The sequence below is a fragment of the Chelonoidis abingdonii genome, chromosome 10 (assembly GCF_003597395.2).
Source record: "Chelonoidis abingdonii isolate Lonesome George chromosome 10, CheloAbing_2.0, whole genome shotgun sequence".
Classification (NCBI taxonomy): Eukaryota; Metazoa; Chordata; order Testudines; family Testudinidae; genus Chelonoidis; species Chelonoidis abingdonii.
Window position 1 is genome coordinate 76,700,203 of NC_133778.1, and position 6,131 is coordinate 76,706,333.

Here is a 6,131-nt window from a genome sequence, read left to right on the forward strand (position 1 = left end):
AAAGTGTCAACCACATACTTAACGGCAAGGGCCTCTTGTTCTATCGTGGAGTAGTGGGTCTCCCGGGGTAACAACTTGCGGCTGAGGTCCAGGATTGAGTGCTCCTTAAGGGTCATAGCTTTTCCTTATCCACAGTGTAGCCCAGTGAAGTCACCTCCCACTGGCCTAAATGACACCCGGCCAGGATCGCGCTGAGGCCTGTGACTCCCAGGGCTTGCAGTGCGCTGATGAGATGTTGGAGATATTCCTTCCATCCCACGCTATAGACACCAAATTGTCGATGTACATAGTGGCATACAAATTATGGAGGCTCAGTATTTGGTTCATAAGCCGTTGGAAGGTGGCTGCAGTCCCATGCAACCCAAAAGGCATCATGGTGCACTAGCATAGGCCAAATGGCGTAGGAAAGGCCATCTTCTCTCTGAAGGCTGGTGTTAAAGGGATCTACCAATATCCCTTGGTTAGGTCTAACGTAGAGATAAATTCTGCCTTTCCCAGCCACTTGGGTATATCCTTCACCCGGAGAAGGGGTAAGCATCAAACTGAGAGATAGCATTCACCTTCCTGAAATCATGCATAATTGGGCTTGGGGACCAGGACTCTGGGGCTCCGCCACTCACTTCTGGACTTCTCCATCACTCCCAGGGCTAACATTTTCAGTTCCTTCTGCACAACCATCTACATCTTCTTGGGGAGCAGACGGTGTTCTCTCTCTCTTTCTGGCCGGGGTGATGGCGGCGGCGATGTGATGGTTTTTCCCATTCATTCTCCCTGGTCAGGCTGACAAAACGGTGGGGAAGGCTGATATCAGCTGTTGTAATTCCTGCTGTTCGGGGCTGAGCTACTGGATGATTGCCACCAGCCCTGGTTCAGAGGGTTTGTCAGCCAGCAGCTCCAACTCGGGTTCCGGGGGGTAGTGTGAAATCATCAGTCTTTTGCGATCCTTCCAGCCCTTGAGGAGGTTCATGTGGTAGACCTGTGTGCCCCCAGCAGCCATCTCTCACAATCGACAGGCCTAACCCGTCTGGTTACCTTGAAGGGGCCCTGACACTTGGCCAGCAGCTTAGACTCTGAGAAGGATAACAAGAGGACTTGATCTCCAGGCTCAGAGGTCCTCATCTTCGCTCCCCTGTTGTACTGGTTCTCTTGGGCCCGCCGGGCCCACAACAGTTCTACTGTGCCAAGGTACCCAGGATAGGCGGACCTGGGCCTGCCTCTCCACCAGGTCCCAACCACCAGCAGCTTGTCAGGGATCCTACCAAAACACGCCAAGCCCATCTACGGTACTACAACTGCTTCCCTGCAACATTTCCCTGGGTCGTTTCCTACTGGGTTCTCTACAGTTTGCCGTCTCTGGGTCTCTACGGTCTCTCCCCTCTCTGTGACATCCCAAGTCTGTGTGTCGGGGTCCATCTGTGTCTCGCTGGCCTACGCTTCCTCAAGGGGTAGGACTGCCTGCACAAGAGTCAATGGTACACCTCCTTCCTCATCGGTGGTCAGCCCTAACTGAGCTGCTCTGCTGTTTTTTATATCCTCTCTCCAGCTGGAGCATACCCAGCAGAGCCGTGAGGGTGTGCCCTCCTCAGCCCAGAGAGAAGGATTAATGCCTGCACCACCAGTACAGAGTTGATACACCTCATCACAGGGTGCAAACATGCTTACTTGCCCTTGGTGCTAAAATGCTAGCTATGGCTCTGATGCAATCCATAATTTTTAGTGTCCAGCAAAGTTATCAATTATCCATATGCTAAGGGACTTGAACTTTTGCCCTCACCACAAAACCTAATACGATGCAAACATGTGGAGAACTAAAAGAGTTTTCCCACCAACTCCACCTCAAAGAATACTTTCACAACAATGATGACACTCTACTCACAGTTACCACGCCCCCATGGATATCATATGAAAAAAAATAATCTTACTGAACACCACAGAGCGGATAAAACCACACTCTTGATTATTACATTGATTGCTTCAGGAAAAAAACCTGACTGAAATCCTTAATAAACATCACATCAATAACAATCTCTCCAACTCCAAGAGGACAGCTACACAGTCCCTGAAATCTAACCACCGTACAAAAGAGAGCACCACTGTAGTCCTCACCTATGACGACTACATTAAGGAGGCCAACCAACAAGTCTCCAACACCACCTTCTACAAAGAACTAAAGGTGACTTCGGACCACAATTTCCCCAGGAATTTAAGGATAACAAATCCTTCCCCAAACCACTCCAAGAGAAACCCTACAAACTCATCTCCCACAAACCTGCTCTGGGGAACTTTTACATGCTTCCTAAGATACACAAACAGACAGACCCATCAGACCCAGGCAGCCCATCAGATCTAACCACAGTACTCTGACTGAAGGAATATCAGGACTATTAGAAACCATCCTCCAACCTCTCATCACACAAAGGTCCAGCTTCCCCCAAGACACAACCGACCTCCTCCACAAACTCCACAACATTAACAACCGCCATCAGAACACCATTCTTGTCACTATGTATATGTCAGCTCCCTATACACTATGCACTGTAAGATTTCTAGATACTTGAACGGTCGTTATCTCTAAAACAAATTTCCTTTTGCACTTTCATTTAATATCAAAGGGGTAGCCGTGTTAGTCTGGATCTGTAAAAGCAGCGAAGAGTCCTGTGGCACCTTACAGACTAACAGACACATAGGAGCATGAGCTTTCGTGGGTGAATACCCACTTCGTCAGATGCATTTCTCAAACAAGAAATCTCTCAAACAAACAGACAAGCCCTATTCAAAAAAGTGGATATTTTCTTCACAGTAGCCCTCCATTAATGTCACATAAACCAATGATGAAAAGAATTTCACGAGACAAAGAGGATATACATATTTTCTCCAAATACAAGTTGATTTGTAAAATACCAGCTTGTCATTCTGCTTTATGAAAACCTAGATGGCCCTCTTACTCTGTATTTAGTGACACTAACAACTGACATTACCAGTTTGTTTCAATATGTCCCATGTCGTGGTTGTTACTGAAACAAATGTCTGGGGGAAAACCAAGAATTAGTTACAAGATGTTCACATTTTTAAATACTATGTGTGTGTCTGTGTGGAGAGAGAGAGAGAAAGGGAAAAAAATACCTGATACACTGTTTCTTACAGGAGTTAACTAAGTAAATATCAATTTCCCATATTTCTTACTATGTTGCTGTTAATAAGGGAGACTATTTTTAGTCTCAGAAAAATTCTATCAAAAATTTCATCACTGCAATGTAGCGACCAGTGTCTTTCCTAACAACTTCATTTTCTCCCCCCTCCAATAAAATAAATGAATCACAGAATTTTCTGCTACTCTTCCCCCCTTCTCTAACAAGTGCTGTTCCACAAGAGAATCCAAGATGTTTTGCAAGACAAGTATGCAGATATTCATCTTACAAATACTAAGCCTTTGCCACATATGTAGCAGTGAATTGCTGAAGGCCTCTTGTACTCAGCAAAATACTGCATTGTTTTAAAGATAATCTCACAATTTAGGGCTATTTGTGTACAGTAATACCATAAGTCCCCTTCTTTCAAAGATGCAAGACAGACTTCCTTTATCCTGTTCAACATTCCCCACAAAAAGAGCTTTGATGATACAGTATCTATAATTGCTTAGCATCTTTCAGGTTTTGATCTTTAAAACCAACAATTTTGTAGAAAACCTTTAAAAAATTGTTTGTCGAGAAAAAGCTAAAGCCAAGGAGCTACCTTACATATATTGCAATGCACGTCACAACTAAGAGGGGAAAAAAGAACCTAATGTTCTCTCTTTTCCGACAAAAATACCTGGTGATTGCCAATCAACGTAATCAGCCACAGTGCTGCCACCATCATAGAACACTTTAAAGGAAGGAGACTAGGTATCTCAATGATAGCGTACTGTCAAAAGCTTAACTGACATAATTAAATATAAATTTATTTATTTTTTATAAAAACACCCAATTCCATCAAGGCTCTACAATTATGTAAAACTGCTATTATCTCCAATTAACGTACACTAAAGCCACAAACAACTAATTTATTGTGCTATTTCATTTAAACAGCTTTGTTACTTGGCCCTGGGTAGCCCTGTTACTGTTTGTTTGTATGTGGTAACTCACAAGTACTGGTCACTTTCCAGATATTCAGGAAGGAGCAGCTTTGATTTCTCTGAGGCTTGAACTCAGGACCTTCAGATTACGAAACTGACACGCTGCCAACTGCGCTAAGACGGCTTTGCTGTAAGCAACTCAGCTCATCAAGACCTCCCGCATCACCAGACCCCAACAAGCAATCCTCCAACTGATGTCTCCAGACTCTCTACTCCTCGTTGTCTCCTGCGTCCACCTCGACTACTCGGTGTCGTTTCCCCCAAACTCACAACTACAACTCAGCAGCTCAGGGGCTCCCCCGCCACACACACTCAGGGTCCCTCCTCCCCTATCAGCTCAGGCTCTCCCCCTCCGCCCCCACGGCAATCAGGGTCCCCTCGTCGACAGCTCAGAATCCCCTCCCACACTCCCCCCCGCAGCTCAGGATCCCCTCCCCCTCCCCCACACTCGCCACCCCCGCTGTCGCCTCCCCACACCTACCTGGGTCGCAGCCGAGCCCGAGTGGGGTGAGGAAGCCGCTGGTGCCTGAGCCCAGGGAGCCCCCCCCACAGCTCCCTGCCCCGCTGCAGGCCCGGGGACGTGGGTGGGGAGCAGCCAGGTTTCCGGGCACCGGGCGGGGGGGTGGCAGGCAGGACCCTGCAGCCTCCTGCCCCAGCCCCCTGGCGCTGCGGGACTGGGGGCCTATCGGCGGGGGCGACGGGAGACGAGGCCGCAGCAGGAGACACCCGGGGAAGGCGGGCGGGGGGGTGGGCGAAGATAGGGAGCGAGTTGCCGAAGGCGGGGGCGCCCGCCACCCTCACGCGGATCGAGAGCAGAGGGGGGGGGGGGGCGACCCTTCAACGTGAGGTGCCCGCGACCGCCGCTACCGTCCCCGCTGAAAGCTCCGCCTCCTCCACCCAGAAACTCGTGACGTAAACCGCAGGGGCCGTCAAAGCCGAAGCCGACGGGGCGGGGAGAGCTTGGGGAGAACGTCATCCCGCCACACAAGAGCCGTCGACGCACGCGAGCACGCACAGGACGCCAGCCCTCACGCTCATAACAGCGCGACCTCAGGACGCTGTGGGAGAGGTAAGGCGGCCCCTGGCTGCGCATGCGCAGTGGGAAAGCCACCCGTTGTTCCGATTCCAGCGCATGCGCCGGAAGAGCGGCGCGGCGGGCTGCGCCCGTCGCTTCTTCATACGCTGGGTGGTTAAAAGAACCTGTCTTCCCATCATCCCGCTGTGCGCATGCGCAAGTAGAGTTACCTCTGAGGAGCCAGAATGATGCGCTGTGTGTGCTGCAGGAGCCAAGCTCTCGCTAGCTGCCCCTGGGCCATCATTGGCCTTAGCCTACTGCTGCCAAACCTCGTGCCCCTGCCCCTAGAGCTGTAGGGGAATCTCCACTAGCTGTATAGGAGCTCTGACACACAATGGGGCAAGGCTGCTGCCAGGCACTAGCGCTTAGTTGGCATCAGGTTCGGGGGAGGGAGGTCTTCTCCCAAATTGCAGAGACACTCCACAGTGTGGGGGAGAATAGGAGGGTCAGGCTGGAGGAAGAATTCATTCACCTCTGTTTCTCCAGAGTTGTAGGCACTGTTTGCTGGCTGTGCACCGTCCTATCTGCCTCCTGTGACACCGGCTGAGGGGTGCATTGTAATTAGGCTTGGATGGAGTAGATTTTTAAAGGTAAACATTAATTCCACCATACACGCATGCTCCAAATGATAAACAAATATTTCCATCAGTAATCAAAATTTACAGCTAGGCAAAATAACTAAAATGCTGCATGAGGACTAATTGGAGTCAAACTCTACTGATTTAGGCTTCTGAATGAGGCTTGTTCCAAATTGACTAGGAAATGAATAGTAAAAATAGGTATATTTTGTTGATTTAAGAATATTTACTTTGTATATTTTGACATGATGTTAATTTATGTTTTAACAGTTTATAAAACTTTAATTTTTTGACTCTCCGCAGTTAGTCGTCAAATTATCTGACCTCTCCAATTTCCCTCAGCTCTGAAAATCTAAAGCTATCA

At 48.7% G+C, this 6,131-nt stretch overlaps 1 protein-coding gene across 1 annotated transcript in view; it reads right to left on the reverse strand.

Moving 5' to 3' along the window:
- Nucleotides 1–5,015, reverse strand: part of MAP3K2 (mitogen-activated protein kinase kinase kinase 2) — a 99,021-nt gene extending 94,006 nt beyond the window's left edge. The window contains exon 1 of the mRNA XM_075070323.1: nt 4,596–5,015. The gene's annotated coding sequence lies outside the window, so the exon portion shown is untranslated. The remainder of the gene's footprint in view (nt 1–4,595) is intronic.
- Nucleotides 5,016–6,131: the final 1,116 nt, after the last annotated feature.